Raw genomic sequence first — 21,387 nt, 5'->3', positions numbered from 1 at the left:
TATATATATATTTTTTTTTTTTTTTTCTTAGAGAGACAGGATATCACTCTGTTGCCCAAGATAGAGTGCAGCATGTAATCGTAACTCACTGCAGCCTGGAACTCCTGGCTTCGTTCTCCCAAAGTTTTGGGATTACAGGCATGAACCACCGAACTCAGTCTCTCTCTTTCTCTGTCTGTTTCTCCCTTTCTCTCTCTTATGTATTTATTTATTTATGAGACGGGATCTTGCTCTGTCACCTAGGCTGCAGCCTCAAACTCTTGGGGTTGTAGGCCACCACACCCAGCCTATAATTTGTTTATTTATTATCATTGCTATTTATTGTTTGACTTTTCCCAGTAGAATATGAGCTCCAACAGGACATGAATAAAAATTGTTTGGTTCACAGTTGTATCTCAAGCACTCACAACAGTGCCTGACACACAGTAGCCATTTAATAAATATTTATCCATTTGAGTAACTAGATGAGGTATCGGTTTTTGAGTATTAAACAACATGTCCTGGAAGTCCCGGACTTCACATGGATGCAATGCTTGCTCTATAGGACTAAAAATGATAGTGGTGAGCAAATCTGTAGAGTAAGAAAACTTCCATGCCCTCACCTTTTCCTTTTCCAATCTCTTTTCCTCAATAAGCTGCTTAATTTTGCTTTCTTAAGACCCAGCTAACCAGAGACTCTATGGAAAGGGTAGAATAAATTTAATAATCAAAGAATTTGTATACAGCAGATTATTTATTTTTTAATTATTTGATAGTGTGTGTTATTTTCCAAAAGCTTTCCATTTGAGAGATACAAGTAATTTGTCTCAAACTACATTTGGGGCCTTCAATGAGCTGACTTTAAAAAGACAGAGAAGTTTTTATGAACTATATTAAATCAGATCGGTGGCGGAGTCTGATTCACTTGCAACAAAGAATGGCCTTAAATATAAAAATATATTTAAAGAAAATTGGTCCAAAGAGAGTTCATAATTATAAATACTTTATTTGTTGATAAATAGCCTGACAAAATTCAGTCTACTTTGAATAAGCAGATCCACAGTTTGACATCTTTCCTGTTATAAAACTGGAATAAATTCAGTTCAATTTCTTCAAAAGTAGGAAGATATATTAGGGAGTCACTGATCCATAACATGAAGAGCTTCTCTGAGAACAGTGATCTTCACCATCCATTGGCTCTAATTCATTTCATTGAATTTTCAGTTATATAAGTAAAGATTCTAGCTGTAGATCAAAATAATGAATAAGAAAGGTAAGCATTATACATACCCATTGAGATTATCATATTTTTGATTTATTGTTGAACATTTCTTGAGACCTATTATATTACAAGCAATATGTTAGAGAAGTAAGATACAGCTCTTGGCCTCAAGTAGCTATAGAGAAAATTGAGATAAAATATGAAAGATGCTGCAAATTAAATGTGCACAGATGCTATGTAAACGAAGATGAGGCATGACTGCCTCTGATGAAGGGGTCAGAGAAGCTGTTTTCTGAACTGAGCTACAGAATTGTGAGTAGAATATTACCAGGGACAAGAAAGGAGGACGTTATGGGCCTAGGAAACCAGCAAATAAACTCATAGAAAGTATGGGAAAGACATTAATGTAAATAAGTGGAGGGTGGGGATGGATTTGTAATTAGGAATCAGAAGATGGTATAACTGATGAATTGATTTGTTAGTTCTTTGGGGAAAAAATTATGTAGATACACTTGCATATAATTCAATCAAGAAGAGAAAAAAAGCACATATATTCTAAATAAGAAAGTTCTAGAAAATAATCACAGACAAAAAGGACACGCAAGCAATCTTATGAGATTACTTTGTTCAGTTTTCAATTCCATGTAAATAAAATTTGAAAATCTAGATTAAAGTGATAATTTTGGAGGAAGATATAATTTACCAAAACGAATTCTAAAAGAGTTAGAAAGCATTTTTAGTATCCTCAAAGATAATAAAAAATATTGTATAGCACTCAAATTTCATTTTTGATAAAAATTTAAAATAGAAATAGATGGATACTTTTATGACATAATAAAATATATCTGCTTCAGCACCAATACCAGGATTATGCTTAATGATGAAGCACTAGACCAAGTTGCATTAAAGTCAGGATTATCCACTGTAACTGTCATTATTTAATATCAAACTGGACATCCTAGCCTATTAGACAAAAGGAAGAAATTAGAGTTATAAATATTAGAAAGGAATATACTGTACATGATATGTGTAAGATTAATATGAAGAAAACTTTAAATCACTATTGGGAGACTCAAAAAATACATTAACTGATAGAAAAATATATTGCACACTTAGATAATAAAACTCAACATTGAATATATTACTTGTCACTGAGGCATAGTCTATAAATTTAGTATGATTCAAATAAAAAAGAAGAATGAAATAGAAATGTATATATACATATGTATACAGAGACTCAACTCAGTATGAGTGAAATGAAAATTAAAATAGAACTAATATTTTATGTTTTACTTAAAAAATATACATATAAAAATGTTTTATCAAAACATACAAAAATACATTAATAGAAAAATATATTGCACACTTAGATAATAAAACTCAACATCAAATATGTTACTTGTCACTGAGGCATCGTCTGTCTATAAATTTAGTATGATTCAAATAAAAAAGAAGAATTACATAGAAATGCATATTTATATATGCATATGTATATAGGGACTCATTAGTGAAATGAAAATTAAAATAGAACTGATATTTTATGTTTTACTTGACAAAATGTACATATAAAAATGTTTCATTGCATACTATATAGGCACAAGTGTGGGGAAACATGAGCTTTTGTTTTTTTTTACATTTCTACTGAGAATATAAGTTGAAAAAAACCTCTATTTCTCAAGAATTATATGTGCACATATTATTTAATCCAGCAGTTCCAGTTCTGAGGCTCTATTCTACAAATACAGTTCTGTAAACAATTTATATATACATTATTCATTGAAGTATCATTTATAATTACAAAAGATTGAAACAATGTGTCTATTCATAGGGAACTGGCAGAATAAATAGTTGTGGATGGAATACTATGCAACTTTAAAAGAAGATGGGTAATCTACATACTGACAGAATTTCCAAGATAAATCATGAAATGTAAAAAGCAGAGCATAGAATGGTATGAATAACTTACCTCTCATTTTCATTAAAAAACAAAATATGTAAATATATTTTGTAAATACATTTTCTATTTATACTTACAATGTCCCTCAGAAACTACACAAAAAAATTGGGAACTTTAGTGTATTCTACATGTGGGACTAGATTGTTGAGGTTCAGGATTAGGAGCAATACTTTTCACTTGTCTTTTTTCTTCATTTTGAATTTTGACAACATGACCCATAAAAAAATTGCAGCGTAAAAAGGGTTTTACTAGTAATACAGTTTATAAACTATTGATTCCAATTCAGCTTCTTGATTCACAAAAGAAGAAACCAAGACCCAGAGCAGTGGTGACAGGAAACTGCCCATCTTTCCGTAGGCAGGACCAGAGTTGCATCCTAGATTTTTTTCTGCCTCCTAGTTCAGGGTAGGATCCACAAAACATAAAAAAACAAAAAACAAACAAAAACTCATGTAATTGGATATTATAAAGAAAGACAACCAAAATCAATAGCATATTTTAATTTTAGGTTATGCTCTATGGTTTGATACAATACATTCTGAAAATGTTGTCATCTTTTGTCCATGACAATGTTACTTATTTCGTGGTCTTGAGTAGCTGTCTTCAACATTAGTCATTAAAACTGAGCCTTCTTTCTGTCTCACAGGTTCTCATTTGTGACAAAGCTCTTTTATTTGTAAGAAGTCAGAAAAGATTATCTGTATCTGTGAAATGGAGATTTCCTCCATGCCATGCTCTAAGACACCATTTAATTTAAGACTTGGTTCTAGATTCTTCTCAGACACATCAGCTTTCCTGTCTTTTCCTGAATTATTTCCTCTCTGATTATGCCTTAATTCTATGTCACCTCAACTCTTATAACCGTAATTAATACAATGTATCCTTCCGTTCAGTTAAATATGAAGCTCCTACCATATTCCAGGCACTATGCTAGGGACTTGGGACAAAAAGGTCATAGTTTCTGCTTTCAAGAAACTCAGTTTAATCAGAGATACAGATCTACCAATTTAAAAATTATTTATTTAATACTTACTATGAGCCAATGACTGTTCAGACTGTTGGGAATATAGCAGTGAAAAAACTTACAGAAATCTTAACGGCTGAAAATTAGGAAAATTTGATAATGGAGGAAGGGGTTATTTTGATTTTCTAGGTGTCAAAATTATTGTGGTTATATAGAAAATGTTATTCCTAAGAAATACTTGATGAAGTAGTTAGGAAAGAACTCTCAAGAAGTATACAATTTACTATCAAATGATTCAGGAAATAAATTTTTGTTTCCTAGAGTTCATAATCTTCAACAGGAGAAACACATTCAAATTAACCCTTTTGTCCCAGTCTGGTGGCTCCTCTGTAATACCAGCACTTTGGGAGGCCAAGGCAGGGGAACGGCTTGAGGTCAAGAGTTTGAGACCAACCTGGACTGTCTCTATTTAAAAAGCAAAGAAACAAAAATCCAAATTAACTCTTAAATCTTTTTTGAGTTCTCCTTTGTGAATAAGTGGTTGTATTTGTGAAAAAAATGCGCATAAATCGAAGGTATTATCTGTACTTATTTTATAAAATGTGAAAGTTTGCAGCTATCTCTATTTCTGGATAGATGAAGCAAATAGTGACAACATGTTAGCAATTACTGACTCTGCATGATGAGGGTTCATAAGATGGCTCATTGTACAAATCTTTAAACTTTTTTGTATGTTTGACACTTGTCATTGAATAAAGAGTTGAAAACTCTATCCACTGGAGTGTACATTCTCGTGGTAGGAGACAAACATAAGAAAAAAATAAGTAAAATATATAACATGTCAGATGACACTAAATATTATGGGGAAATATAAAAGAGGAAGGGGAATGAGAAATGTGGTTTTAACAAAAATAATTTATAAATCTATATATTTGAATAATATTTAGAATTCCATAAGCACAATGACTGAAAGTGATTTCTACTGTGTGAGTTATGTAGAAAAAAAACCCCTGAGATGAGAATATTTGAGCAAGACCTTAAAGCATAAGTGGAAATTTGCTGGAACAACAAGTAAGGTGGGCGATGAGCTCTGCGAGGGAATTCTAGGGCAGGTTAATAGTAAAAATGAGTGGTTCCCATGCTCTACTAAAGAGATTCTGGTTCTAAAGTCTTGGAATCTGCATTTTTATAACACTCCCCATAATTCTAAGGTGCTCCAAAAACTGAGACTCTGTAGTGTGGAGACAGGGGAAGCCTGTGGGAAAAGAAAGACTAGGAAAAGTGGTTGGCAGTATAGACGGTTGCTAGGCAGAAAAGAGACTCTATAACATGATAAAGATTTTGGGATATTTTCTGTAGGTATGTGGGAACCATTAAATGTTTTTTTTTTTTTTTCTTTCTTTTTACCATGAGAGTTACATGAGTAATCACATATGAATTTTAGAAAAATAATACAGATTGGTGAATGGAAGAGGGAAGCTACTAGAAATAGAGAGACCAGTTAAGTAAGGCTACCCTAGCAGTTAACATAAACTTAACTGCTCAGGAACTTTTTAATAGAGATATTTGGAGGGAGAGTGGGCAGATCTTAATGATGATGTGAGTGAGAAGGAGAATTCCAAATTTCCTGATTTTGTAAGCGACTCACAGACTTTTAAAAAGTAGAAGACGGCTGGGCGCAGTGACTCACGCCTGTAATCCCAGCACTTTGGGAGGTCAAGACGGACAGATAACTTGAGGTCAGGAGTTTGAGACCAGACTGACCAATGGTGAAACCCTGTCTCTACTAAAAATACAAAAATTAGCTGGGCGTGGTGGCACTCACCTGTAGTTGCAGCTACTTGGGAGGCTGAGACGGGAGAATTGCTTGAACCTAGGAGGCAGAGGTTGCAGTGAACCAAGATCGTGCCACTGCACTGCACTCCAGCCTGGATGATAGAGCAAGACCCCTCTGAAAAAAAAAAAAAAAAAAAAAAAAAAAGAAAGCAAAAGATACCAAGTGGAGGAGATAGATAATATAAATTAACTTGCAGTTTCTGAAGAACTTTTGGTAGACGTGCATGAATTTATCCAGAAAACAAAAGAAAGTGCAACTCTGATGTTTGAGCAAGGACTTGGGACCAGAAACAGAAATTTTGGACACGCTAGCTTACATGTGGTAATTGGAGCCCAGGGCACTGGTCTTGGTGGGAAATGATACAAATGCTCACAGAAGATGCTGGCAAAAAAGTAAATATAAGCAGTATTTAAGAGCTGGTTGGAGGAAGAAGACGCAATAAAAGTCACTCATTATTTTATGCCAAAGAGTTTAGCAATTCCTCAAAGATAGGACTGTGTCTTTTACTTCCTTTACACACAATTTTCAAGGTGTTAATGCAGTATACACAACAGGTATTTAGTAATTGCTTGGCAAGTTGTTGACTGGATGGCATGTGTAAGAATCGACCTTTTGCCTGTTAGCAATATGACCAGAGTCTAGATAAAGGGCTTAAAGCCTAGTATGAAAGGCCAATATTATGGTTAATGTATCAAATAAAACAAGAAATATTAAAAACCAATCTTTCTGAGTTGTTTTATTCAGTACTAGAACTCAACCTAAAATCTAGTTAAGTTAACAAATTAAAAAAAGAAAAAAGACTATTTAGTCATAAACTACTTTTTAAAGTGAGAGGCATTTTCCAAGTAGCCTGAGAACTGCATGTTAACAGTTCTGCAGACATTTTACTCTTTTTTGCCTAACACTTCAGGCTCTTTTTCTCACACTACAACATTTGTCCTGATCACTTAAAAAATATTTAAAAACATTTGCCTTCTGTGTATGATACCATTTGTATAAATCTTATCAACTATTAATGCTTCAAAAATCATACTATAAAACATTTCATACCTTTGTAAGAAAAAGATATTTTCCTGACTACAATGGCTTATAGCTACTCCTAGCTTATTTTAGCAGCCAGGCTAATTGAATGAATGACACCACACACATTCTCTCTCTCTCTCTCTTTTTTTTTTTTTTTAACTTTTAAAAAAAATTTTAGATATTTTTATTTCTCCAAATTTGTTCCTTATCAGGGGTGACTGAAATAAAAAATATAATTGAGTCCCATCTTCGTCATCATGGAAATGGCTTTAAGAGAAAACTGGTCAGATTAATATTATTCCTTCCCATTTTCAACCAGTAAATAGTTGCCGCTGATAAATTGACAGCCAGGAATCTGTCAAGAATGCTCAAGATATGTTATATAATACAACTTGCCTCTTCACAGGGGGTAAAATCCTAGGAAATAACTTATGTGTACATCTTGATTTCATCATGCAAGACAAGCACAAAAACTTGCCTCTGAGAACACTGGACCATCCACCCTTGGAAAACGCTTTGCCTCCTTCATCACAAGCAATCTTTCTCTAGCAGTCTTCCATCAGTAACCAAGCATGCCTATGTACATGATATCAGTTCCTTTGCACCCTGATTGCATCATCATGTGTCAGCCAGCCATGTCAAATGGATAGGAAGTCAACCCTGCAATGGCAGTGACAGTCTGTGCCATCATCCAGCTGATGACGATGTGAGTGTTCTTGGGATCTGGAAGCATTCCCTTTGCAGTGTCATAGATACCGAAGTATCTATGACTTCGGCAGCTGATAATACCCTGCACAGACACGTTAAAGCCTTGGTACAGGCCCTTAATCCCATCAGATTTGTAGATCTTAACGAGGCAGTCACTGAGGCCTCGGAATTCCCTCTCAACTCCAGTTTTACCCACATTGGCTGCTAGATGGGCAAAATCAAGAGGTTACACATACCACAAGAATGTGGCCCCAGCAGCACTGCGTGATGCCAGATTCCCTTCCAAGTAATGCCAAAACTGGGTCCTCTTGTCCACACCACCCAAAAAGACCTGCTTGTATTTATCTTTAAAAGCAAAGTTAAGAGCCTGGGTGGGCAAGTATCTGATGACATTGGCCAAGTTACTGCGCCAGAAGGACAGTGCCAGAAGGACTCCCTGCTCCTTGAGAATATGGACCTATATGGTCTATAATGCCCTTGTATTGCTTATCTGCAGTGATCTGCTTGCTGGCATGCTGCACCTGCAGCAGCAGCTTGATCTGCCTGATGGGAGCTACCGCAGTCCTGGAGATGGCTGTGGCCACCCTACCTGCCAGGAGGTCCTTGAAAGGAAAGAGGAGGCAGGCTGCTACCAGACAGGACTGAGCTGGGAACCAGCTTTGACTTGGGGGCTGCGGGTCAATTTGAAACTCTTAAATTGTAAGTTGTGTGACTATTGCCTCATCAGACCATACAGTAAACCAGAGTGAACAAAAGACCAAAATTCTGCATGGATTATTAATTGAAAAGAGGAAAACTAAAATTATTCAAAGGAAAGATTAGCAAAGGTTACTCATAGTACAGCTGGATGACCTTCAAACCAAGATTATGTAGATGTGTTGAAAGAGGTGGGAGAAGAAAAGCATAATATTTATTGGACCTGATGGCATCTCACAGGATTCAGGCTCATAATTTCCTAAGTGACTCAGCTGCCATTGCACAATCAGTGCTTTGAAAGACCCATTTCCTCAAGACAACTCCAAAACACTAATGGTGTTTTGCTGACCTATGACCTAATCTCCCTCTCCAATTTACCTAAATACATTCCAGATTGCCGTGTTTACCTGATGGATTGACTAATTTCTATTTCATTAAAAATATCTTAAAAGCCCTTACTGCACACACTGATCCATTTACTTTTCTTTTGTAAATCTAAATAACTGTAGGAATCTGAGCTATTAGCCGTTCAGTATTTCCTGTGTTATTTTGAGCTTCTTCAAAAGATTTCTGTTTTGGTCATGTGCTGAAAATAAATTTCAGTCAAATAATTATTCTTTATTCAGGAAGAGGCTGAAAGTGTGGGGAACTTAAAAATTAAAAGGAAAAAATAGAGCAAAGCTGTTGTAATCCCCAAAGGCAAAAACTTCAATCCAGAGAAGTGGATTCCTTTTCAATTTACAACAAAAAAACCCTTGAGAAAATAAACATCGTGGCTTAGACAAGTTTCCATCGCTAAAAGTTGTTCTATGCTAAGAAAATCAAACCACAAGTATGTGTAAGAAGTGACAGGGGACAGGGTACTGCGAGAATGAGTGAACATTAGTGAACATTCTGAAATTCATTTGGCCAAATTCATAAGATTTTGGTCACTGATACATAAATAATCTTATCAGGAACTAGGAAAAAAAGGTAATTTTATGCTTCCTATTGTAAGGGTAGTGTTTCTAACTTCCAAGAACTCAGCGCTAAGTGGATCTTGGTTATGAATGATAATTAATAAGTTACAGTAAAAAGCATGAGTTATATTCTTTTGTGACTTTACTTCCTTGGGAAATACGCATACTGACTAGCACTGTGTCTGTTTACTCATTTATCTTTCCTATGTTAATAAAATTTAGGATGTTGTCACTAGAAGCGAGCAATTGGTTTGCTAATATTCCTTTTGGAAATATACTATGTTTAGACAAAGTTTTAAAACAATCAGCATCCGGACCAAACATCTGATAAACTATAAAGCAGGAATAGGTACTTTAATTTTAGAGTAACGGTGACTTATTTCCTCTCATTGCAAGTCTGTGGCTTCATGTTTCTAGGACTCGATAGTGAGAGGAAAGAAGTTGCAACTGGACTTTGTACAGACTGAAGAACAATGCTTTAGTAAAGGAATATTATCAGAGTCGCAGTATCATTTAGTTTCTTGGTTTAAGGAGCCCAAAATAAGTTATAATTTACTGAAGGAGTTAACTTCTTCTTTTGTATGTCAAAAGTATGGTTTAGAAACAACTTATCTCTGTATTGGAGTCAGTGCCGGAAATCTGTGAAAGTTTGTGGATATAGTGTAGTAGTTTTTGATGATATTTCTGTAATTTGTGTTAGACAAACATTTCCAGGATATTTACGTTCATCTTTTTTTTTCCTCCACCTAAATGAACATAGGGGTTTCTACATTTGGCTTGAAGGAAATGAAAAACCATAAAACTACATCATTGCCCCTCTGTTTTGTTGTTGCTGTTGCTTCTGCATTCTTTTCAACTTTCCAGTAAAGACTATGAACTGGTGTAAATGTTAATTTCTGCCAAAACAGTTATTGTGTTCATCTACATCTAACAGACTCTAGTCAAACGATTGTGTGAAAATTCTAGCCTCTATTGTTTCTTTATTGGGAAAGTCTTTGAAAATCAAAAAGGTTTTTATGAACTTCAAAAAGGTGTGATGGCTATTTGTTTGAACTCCTGTGAGAGAATTCTCCCACAGATTTGCAGAACACAGTGTTGTGATGTTAGAAACTCAAATGCTTTTCATACAGGATGTTAGGGCATGCACACGTGTCTGCTGCTGTGATGTGGGAAGCACAATACCTCCAGGTTTATAAGGATGTCAGCTATAAACAGGATGCTAAGTAGCAGCTAAGGACACAGTGCCTCTCCTAGAGGGAGGAAAGATCTGAAGGCATTATGGCAGTATTCTGCTGGAGTAAACATAAGAAACATATATTCAGATCTTTTTCCAAAGATGGTATATATGTTCTAAATGTGTCCCAAACATAAAATTCTGTTGTAGGCAACAGACTTTAATACAACTCTATAATATCCTTCAAATATTTCAAGCACAGTACACGTATTAGTATTTTCCAAGAAGTGCTTTATTTTATGATGACAAAAAAAAAAACAAACAAAATGACATTTGGCCTGCTTATTTCTGAGTTGCCTTCTGATCAAAGATAGTGAGAATTTATAATTCTCTGCTATAGATAGAAATAACTTTTTCACTAATTTAAATACAATGTTTTTTCTGTGTGCTAATTTTACAGGAATAGGTTGGGTGCAATGACTCACATCCACAATCCCAGCATTTTGGGAGGCCAAGATGGGAGGATTTCTTGAGGCCAGGAGTTCAAGACCAGCCTGGGCAACATAGGGAGACCCCAACTCTACCAAAAACTAAAAATAAAAATTAGCCAGGCACGGTGTTGTGTGGTGTTGTGTGCCTGTAGTCCTAGCTACTCAGGAGGCTGAGGCAAGAGGATACTTGAGGCCAGGAATTTGAGACCAATCTGGGCAACTTAGCAAAACTCCATCTCTAAAAAAATAAAGAAATTTATAGGAATAAGTTTATATGTGTATATATATATTAGATAAATATAGAGGCCAAGACGGGTGGATCACGAGGTCAGGAGATCGAGACCATCCTGGCTAACATGGTGAAACCCCGTCTCTACTAAAAAATACAAAAAACTAGCCGGGCGAGGTGGCGGGCACCTGTAGTCCCAGCTACTGGGGAGACTGAGGCAGGAGAATGGTGTAAACCCGGGAGGCGGAGCTTGCAGTGAGCTGAGATCCGGCCACTGCACTCCAGCCTGGGCGACAGAGCGAGACTCCGTCTCAAAAATAAAAAATAAAAAAAAAAAGATAAATATATATACACATTTATTTATTAAATAAATGATATCTTATTATTACAAGGTAAAAATGTTTATGATTTAATATGGTTTATGTTGCTATAACCATTGATCTTATAAAGATTTAGATTTTTATCATTTTGGAAAGATACAAACTGAACAGCACATTAATAATTGCCTTTGGTTGGGAGCTGGATGCTCAGGAAATCCAAAGCAAGACAGTTTAGGCAGTAAATGTGTTCTTTATCAGTTGTCTCTATGAAATTCTTATTAATAATAAATAATCAAAAATTAGCCAGGCATGGCGGCATGTGCCTGTAGACCCAGCTACTTGGGAGGCTAAGCGGGGAAGATTGCTTAAGTCTGGGAGTTTGAGGCTGCAGTGAACTAAGATTGCAGTGCTGCACTCTAGCCTGGGAAACAGAGTGAAACTCTGTCTTTCAAAATTAATAATAATAAATAAATAAATTGTGGTCTCTGCATTCTTTTAAAGGGCAGAATCAGTGATAAATCAATGAGGGCATTAAGGAATCCAACTTTTCAAAGAAATGCTTTCTCATCTCCGTTACCCCAAATCCTTATTACTATTTTGTGCTTCTTCTTTCCTGTCTCTACATTTTAGCACAGTAAGCCTCCCTCTGCTCTGCCTCCTTGCAGTGAAACTGAAAGCTGTCAGGATGAACTCGTAACTCCACTCCAGCTCAATCTTACTGAAGTCTCCATCCATATTATTGGTTGATTCCCCCACCTGTCTTCTTGGCCCATCTACTTTCTGCTTTCAATTCTTGCTCCATGTATTGAATTTTCTTTCAAATGCATCTTCAACTTATATTCAAGATTCTCTGATCTTAAAAGAAAATGCAAGTAGCAGCCACTTCTGTATTTATGCTCTATTTTGCCTTACTTCTTTCTCTTCCATTACGTACTCAAGTCCCACTCATTGCTTTCATCTCCTTACTGCCTATTCACTATGCAATGTCCTGAAACCTGGCTTCAGTGCTTACATCTGCCCTTTACCTTGGTTCAGCTCTCACTAAGGTCATCAGCCAAGCACTAATAGTTAAAAATCTGGATTAAAAAAAAAATTTCAGTCTGGGTGTTACTAGACTTTTCTGAAGCATTTGAAGCTGCTCATTACCCGTACCTTTAAGTTTTTAAGCCCTTTAGTTTGGCAACAACTTACTTTTGGCTCTCCCCCTCCTGCTCTTCTTTTGATTACTTTTTAGTCTTTTTATAGACTCTCCTTTCTCCCAGATTTCTAAATACTGACTGTCTTCCGGTATCTGTCCTGTGGTCTTCTCATTCTTCATACTCTTCCTGAGTTATTTCATTTATCAACCGTATGTGGTCAACTCTTGTTGCAAGTGGACCTAAATACAACTCCTAGGTTCTTTTTAGTAGATTACTGTAGGTGTAGAAGTTTTGAGGAAAATGGGAGTTAGCTACACTCCACTATCATTACCTTGTGATTATGAAAGCAAATCCCAGACCAAATTCTGCTACATGCATAAAACATTCATTATCTAAATATTTATTAGAATGTAATCACAAAAGAAACGATTTGTACAACCTGTTCTGCAAGCCTGAGGAAATACTAAGATTCCAGAGGTAGTGGTTCTGTCACCTCTATCATCAGCGTCTGACAATCAGAGTCCTCCCAGTTTCACAGCTGACACTCACCTGCGGCATCATCCCTAAGAGTATAGGCTATTGGCCTTGCTTGTTTCTTATCCTCTGTTCAAGCATTCATAGGGCTAGAAAGGGAGTGTTTCTAACACACTGTTCATAGCTTAACTTTCACTGGAAGCACATTTCATAGTAATAATTAAAAGTCACTCATTACACCAATAAATACCTGTTTCTAACAATTACTGTAAGAATAATCAAAGAATTGGTTTTGATGGAGATCCAGAAAACAAAATTGCTTATACCAATAGGAGGACCTCTGGAGTTACTGTAAGAATAATCAAAGAATTGGTTTTGATGGAGATCCAGAAAACAAAATTGCTTATACTAATAGGAGCGCCTCTGGAGTACAGGGTATTTGAGTGAAAGTCAATCATTCCTCTTGAACTATGCATGCTTAAGTAGAGATGGACAGCATCTAGCTTATAGCTTAATCTAATTCTACATAAAATATCACACTGTACATGTGGAAGTGTTTGAAAGTCAATTATAAACATCATAGCAACTCCATTCCTGGGTCTTTATCTTCATCTCAGAACATTCACTCCAATTCCAGGTTTCCATGCAAATGGTTCCATCAAAAACTCAATCTGTCAGAACTGAACTCATATTGTTTCCTTTCCTAATCTGAGAATATTCCTCCCTCATGTTTTCTACTTTTGTGTGTGCGTGTGTGTGTGTGTGTGTGTGTGTGTGTAATTCATTACCCCTCTTCCCAGACTCTTATACACATGTGATCACTCAGCAAATGCTGTCAGTGTTGGAGCCAAAATGCTTCAAATTCCAACTCTGTCATTTACTATGTGACCTCGTGAAAGTTCCTTAACCTCTCTGAACCTCAATTCCCTTATCTGTAAAACAGTGATAATAACATCTGTTTCACAGGTTTAGGGTAAGGATGAAACAAGACAAAGGAAAGTGCCTAATGTAAGGCTTGGCATGTGATAAAGGCTTATTTATGTTCATTTCCACCCTTTACCGCTTCTTCCACACTGTTGTCATCCTTCATTGACTGAGTTTGTGGCTTTAAACTGATTCCTAATTAATTAATTCAGCATTCAATTAGCCCGTCATGTGCTTCAAAGGCACCTATGCAAGGTGTTAGAAACACAATTGTGACAAAATAGACATTGCCCTTGTTCTAATGAAGGTACTTTAAAAAAAATTATTTGAGACAGAATCTCACTCCATTGACCAGCCTAGAGTGCAGTGGTGCAATTATGGCTCACAGCAGCCTCAATCTCTGGGGCCCAAGCAATCCTCCCACCTCAGCCTCCCAAAGTGCTGGGGTTACAGGTGTGAGCCACTGTGCCCAGCCTAATGAGAGTGCATGTTAATGGGGAAAACTAATATGTAAAGATTAACAGATAAATGATTATTACAAGACAAAACAAGAAAGGATTATGAAGGAAATACATAGGCAACTGAATCAGAGACCAACAGAAGCTGGGAAGTGGGGTGGGGTTGTGATCTGTGGAATGGTGCAGTCTAAATGTTGTTTATTTCCTGTCTACAAAAGGAAAAATGCAGATATTGAGATTAGGTATTAGAAACTTTTATAGCAGTTTGGCATGGCTGTAATAATTGTCGTGTGTGTTAGATAACTACGTCAAAAGAGTAGAGGCCATCACACTCCTGTTGCTGGTGGTGTGAGCTATGTAGAAGTCCTATGCACAATAGAACCATGTTCCAACTCGGGGTATTTTAGTTTGTCAACTGTAAGCCAAATGTGTACATAATCCAAAATTTATTTTTTTATTAAAAGCTAATTTAAATTTAACTGTAACTCTACAGGAAAAATTACTGAAACTGGTTACTAATGAAAAAGTAATTATGAATTTTGAAAATACAATGTCCCTTGTTTCATTTTGATCAGTTGAAAATGAAAATTTCTGCATGTACTGAATGACCTTTTTTCATTCATATCAGCATCCTCTAAGATGCTGTCTCTACTATTAATGTAATACCAATAAAACATAGAAGCAGTTAAAATATATATTATCTTCTGCAAGCAGAGTTGTCATCAATTCAACCTAGATTAGATCAATTAACAGGCAAAAAGCAAGCTCATTTGTCACGCTAAAAACTTTAAGTATTAATAAACGCTATGTTTGTTTAAAGTGTGTTTAAAGGCTTTTATTGTTGGGAGTCACCATTTCAATAATAATTTTTGTTTAGTCATGATAGCAAATCAAAAAAGTTGAGTAGAGTAGCAATTTTCCCTATTTATGGCCTATATGCACACTTTTAGTGAATAGTATTACCATTTTTTATTGTATTTTGTTTTTCTACCCATGTTAGGCTTGTTCTTATTATATTTACTAAAACTGTAACCTTATGCTTGATGAATTTAATAATAAAAAATTGGGACTTTATTTTGAAAGTATTTTTATTTCATTTTTCTACTAATTTACTTTTATTGTATTTTATAAAACTATTAGTTCATGATGAACAGGAAAAATAAATATCTAGTCTTTGCCAATTGAGAAGCAATTCTGTAGATGAGTGGTTGGGGAAGGTGCTCTAGGGAAGGAACAATAAAAGAATGAAAACTGTAGTTTTGTATTTCCAAAATGCCTCAAAAATTCATGCCTTTCTGTGCTTATTCTCACAGTTATGCCTTAGTTTAGACTCTAATCACCTATAACACGGACATCCAGAAAACACATGATCCCTGGGAATTTCTTCGTTTATTTCTCTTTCTCCTCATGTCTTTTGTTTCTCTTCTACATCTATCCTGAAAACAACAACAAAAACAGACACAGACCCTTCTCTAAAATTATGGAATGGTTATTGTTTGTATAACTTTAGGGTGTTTTTTATAAGCTGCTTTAATTTGTCAAGTTTTTATATATGTGTAATTTTTTAATGTGCACATGTATATCTGTGCTATATGTTTCTCTCTATATTTGTAGAAAAGAGAGAGAGAATGACAAAGAAACAGAGAAGAACAGAGAAAACATATCATCATCTCCTAGACAAAAGTGAAAGTTCTGTACAGGTATGAATTATACCATATACTCAGTACTCAAAGGACCCTTCACATAGTAGGTACTCAATAATTTCTTGCTGATGGCAGTGCAGTGGTAAGCCTAACAATGCATTCCCTCCAATCGATTCTCTTTTTCTGTCTCATTCTTTGCATAACAGTAAGTACAATTTTATTAAAGCTCATTATTTTTGTTGGGGAAAAAGTTTTGGGAACTTCAGTTATTGACTCAGCTAACCACAGGATGTCTCTGCAGAGAACAGACCACAGTGGTCTGGTGGTGAGCTTGTACAGTCATGTGTACCCTGGGACCCTCCAGATCTCCCAGTTACCCTATGTGACCTTTCGTCAATTCATTGCTGACTTGATAATGGATGAAACAGGTCTTCACTTTTATTAATTTCTAGGTCCTTAAAAGAAATATAATAGACAACTTACCCTCCTCCCCACCAAAACTCCTCATATTTAACAATTATAGTGTCATAAATAGAGATATACAATTTAAATATGTAAACAAAAATGAGAGAAAGAGTACATTAAATGTTTGCAGTGTGAATCTTGTCTCCAAAGTCAAGACCTGATGAACTGTCTCTTTTCCAAAATCAGAGTTCACAATTCTCATAGTAATTTAGCTATCTCAGAGAAGGACATTTGAATGTCCATTTGCTGCCTTTACTGGGATTTAACAACAGTACTTTCTTCTCTCCTAGAAAGTAACCTATGCTTGAAAGAAACTGTAGAGGATCTTTCTCATGGAGTGAAATAACTACCCTCAAAATAAATGATCAAACGGTTTACAAATTTAGGAATAATATCACATTTAGAAATAAAGGTCCAAACTTCAATATTATCATGTTTCAAAAAGCATTTTTTTTTGCATTTTTTATTTTTTATTTTATTTTTAATTACACTTTAACTTCTGGGATACATGTGCAGAACGTGCAGGTTTGTTACATAGGTAGACACGTGCCATGGTGGTTGGTTGCATCCATTAACCTGTCATCTACATTAGGTATTTCTCTTAATGCTATCCCTCCCCTAACCCCCCACCCCTCAACAGGCCCCATTGTGTGATGTTCCCCTCCCTGTGTCCATGTGTTCTCATTGTTCAACTCCCACTTATGAGTGAGAACATGCGGTGTTTGGTTTTCTGTTCCTGTGTTAGTTTGCTGAGAATGATAGTTTCCAGCTTCATCCATGTCCCTGCAAAGAACATGAACTCATCATTTTGTATGGCTGCGTAGTATTCCATGGTATATATGTGCCACATTTTCCTTTTCTAGTCTATCATTGATGGGCATTTGGGTTGGTTCCAACTCTTTGCTATTGTGAATACTGCTGCAATAAACATACCTGCACATGTCTCTTTATAGTACAATGATTTATAATCCTTTGGGTATATACCCAGTAATGGGGATGCTGGGTCAAATGGTATTTCTGGTTCTAGATCCTTGAGGAATAGCCACACTGTTTTTCACAATGGCTGAACTAATTTACACTCCCACCAACAGTGTAAAAACGTTCCTATTTCTCCTCATCATCTCCAGTATCTGTTGTTTCCTGACTTTTTAATGATTGCCATTCTAACTGACATGAGATGGTGTCTCACTATGGTTTTGATTTGCATTTCTCTAATGACCAGTGATGATGAACTTTTTTTCACATGTTTATTGGCCACATAAATATCTTCTTTTGAGAAGTGTCTGTTCATATTTTTTGCCCACTTTTTGATGTTTTTTTTTTCTTGTAAATTTGTTTTTCTTTGTAGATTCTGGATAATAGCCCTTTGTCAGATGAATAGATTGCAAAAGTTTTCTCCCATTCTGTAGGCTGCCTGTCCACTCTGATGATGGTTTCTTTTGCTGTGTGGAAGCTCTTTAGTTTAATTAGATCCCATTTGTCAATTTTGGCTTTTGTTGCCATTGCTTTTGGTGTTTTAGTCGTGAAGTCTTTGCCCATGCCTGTGTCCTGAATGGTATTGCCTAGATTTTCTTCTAGGGTTTTTATGGTGTTAGGTCTTACATTTAAGTCTTTGATCCATCTTGAGTTAATTTTTGTATAAGGTGTAAGGAAGGGGTCCAATTTCAGTTTTCTGCATATGGCTAGCCAGTTTTCCCAACACCATTCATTACATAGGGAATTGTTTCCCCATTGCTTGTTTTTGTCAGGTTTGTCAAAGATCAGATGGTTGTAGATGTGTGGCATTATTTCTGAAGCCTCTGTTCTGTTCCATTGGTTCATATATCTGTTTTGGTAACAGTACCATGCTGTTTTGGTTACTGTAGCCTTTTAAAGTAATTCAAAAATAGCCTAATAATTTTTGGTGGTATGAAGTTCTCAGAAAGGAGACTTTTAGAAATTGTGCCTAGTGATTAGTTCAAGCTTCATTAAATTTCAGAACCAACCTCTCCTAGGGCTGACTTCAATATCTTTCACATTCACAGCATGACTCTTCTATATGCTGAGTTCATGAGGGTAAAGCAGTTTGCAAGAACACTTTCAGGAAAAGATGTGGAGGAAAGAGATAGGCATTGGGTTGCAAATGTTTTTCAGTTAATCAAACCCAAACCAGGTTCCCTTAATTTTTCAAACCTTGTGTATTATAAGAAAATTTAATCCACATGTGTCTTACTGACTTATAATAAAATAAAATCATGGAATTTTAAAAAACAGCTGTTTAATGTCCAAAAAGTTATTTTGATGTTTTAGCTTATTCCATTCAAAATCAGAGTTGCATTTCTCCATCAGAAACTGATTTGAGGATCAAAGACAGAAGTTCAATTGGAAACTCTAAACCTGTTCTTCTGAGGTGAATGTTTAAAATCCATCAAGAATTGTCCCTCTTCAAGAACTGTTAGAGAATTGGGGAGACATTTTGCTCATTTAAGTCTGCTCGACAATAGGATTTGGTATGACTTACTCGGGGACATATTAAATGACAAAAATCTTTTTTCAAAAGGCAACAGGGCAAAGACAAAGTTGATAAGTGTTATTAAAAGCTTCTCCATTTTAAAAGATCAACTCAGTTCACCAAATACTAATTAAACATATAACATTGTATTAGTCAGGCTTCTTCAGAAGATATATATCTCTATATATATCCTGTCTATATATCTATATCTATATATGTACCTTCTATACATATTCATATATATATGGAACATCCTTTATATATTATATATATAGAGGACATCTATCTATATATATAGAACATCCTTTATATATTATAATAATATATAAAGGATGTTGAAGCATCCTTAGTATATATATGATGTTCAACATATATATGCATAAATATATATATGTTGAATATCCTTAATCTGAAAAGCTGAAATTTGAAAGTTTCCAAAATCTGCAAATTTTTGATCTCTAACAATGCTAAAAGTGGAAAATTTTACAGCTGACATCATGTGATGGGTTGTAGTGAAAATGCATGGTGTACCATACACAGTTGATTCAGCATCCTCAAGGAAAAAATGACCCTCCCAGTCCCCTTCAGCTGCCATGTTTTTTCTGCACATGCCCAAATTCCCCCATGTAAGCACACATGCAAAGGGTAATAATATGATACATGTGCAGGCTGGATGCACCAACAGCTGGTTCTCCACAGTGCTTTGCTTGGGGCCTAGACTTACATGCATTACTAACTGTGGGTTTTTGTTTGTTTGTTTTTTGCTTATTCTCTGCTCTGCAGTATAAAATTATTTTTATACATGTCAAAAAGGCCTGCAGATACCCCACGGGTAATAGTGGTAAGAAACAAGGACGCAAGCATTTACATTTATCTATAGAAACTGGACAGTGGCATAAGTGTGAAATGTCTTCCAGAAGAGTATGGAGAGGAAATAACCACCATATGTGACCTGAAGAAACAGAAGGAGAGACTATTGCAGCTCTGTGGTGAAAGTGATGAACAGCAGTTAGTGAAAACATAGAAAAACACAGCATGAAGCTGAAAATGATGATCTCAGTTGTGGATTGAAAGTATGCATACATCAGCATTGCAATGAACACATGCCACTTAGTGGTATACAGATCATGAAACAAGTAAGGATTTATTATGATGAACTGAAAATTGAAGGGAACTATGAATATTCAATAGGCTGGTTACAGAAATTTAATAAAAGACATGATATTGAATTTTTAAAGATGTGTGGTGATAAAGCATCTATTGATCATGAAGCAGTGGAAAAATTCAATGACAAATTTGCCAGCATCATCACTTGTGAAAATCTGATGCCAGGGTAAGTTTATAACGCTTATGAAAATTACCGTTGTGGTCCATTTCTCCATCAGCCAGGAAGGATGTTGGTGTTGAGGTTGACATATCTATGAAGGACAGTAATTACTATAGTTTTCAGTGCTTTGACAAAATTTTGGATGTGTGATATTCTGGCCAAGCATCTGTGATTTCATGTTGTTGGAGCATTTGTTTCATACCTTAGGCTTGCAGCTGTGGCTGAACCAAGAAAGAAGACAAGTGCAGATTTCCACAGAAATAATGATTCCATGGAAGATTTTCAGGGGATGAGGAAGGCTGGCATCTTTCAGAGTACAAAATGATATTGGAATATAAAGAATTTATTGCTGGCTGTGGTAGCTCACACTTGTAATCCCAACACTTTGTGAGGCCGAAGTGGGAGGATTGCTTGAGCTCAGGAGTTTGAGATAAGCCTGGGCAACAGAGTGACACCACATCTCTACAAAAAACTAAAATACATATAGATAGACTAGGCATAGTGGCTTACGCCTATAATTCCAACACTTTGGGAGGCCAAAGCAGGAGGTTCATTTCAGCCCAGGAGTTAGAGACCAGCCTGGGTAACACAGGGAGACCCTGTCTCTACCAAAAATTTTAAAAATTAGCCAGGCATAGTGGCGTGCACCTGTGGTCCCAACTACTTGTTGAGGGTAAGCTGGGAGGATCGCTTGAGCCTGGGAAGTCAAGTCTACAGTGAGCCGTCATTGCACTACTGCATTCCAGCCTGGGCAACAGAATGAGACCCGGTCTCAAAAAAAAAAGTGGGGTGCTGAATTTCCTAGAAGGGTAATTCTTAGAGTTGAATTACCTAGAAGTTTGTCACTGACCTGTGTTCCTGAACTATAAAACATAAATATGTGGGTTAAGAAATAGTTTCTCTTGAT

The 21,387-nt window shown here is 35.8% G+C and overlaps 1 pseudogene; it reads right to left on the bottom strand.

Moving 5' to 3' along the window:
• Positions 1–7,411: 7,411 nt before the first annotated feature.
• The window catches only part of LOC111530093, a 32,544-nt pseudogene continuing 18,568 nt past the window's right edge, over positions 7,412–21,387 (bottom strand).

The sequence above is a fragment of the Piliocolobus tephrosceles genome, chromosome 5 (assembly GCF_002776525.5).
Source record: "Piliocolobus tephrosceles isolate RC106 chromosome 5, ASM277652v3, whole genome shotgun sequence".
Classification (NCBI taxonomy): Eukaryota; Metazoa; Chordata; class Mammalia; order Primates; family Cercopithecidae; genus Piliocolobus; species Piliocolobus tephrosceles.
This window is presented reverse-complemented; position numbering and strand designations above follow the sequence as displayed.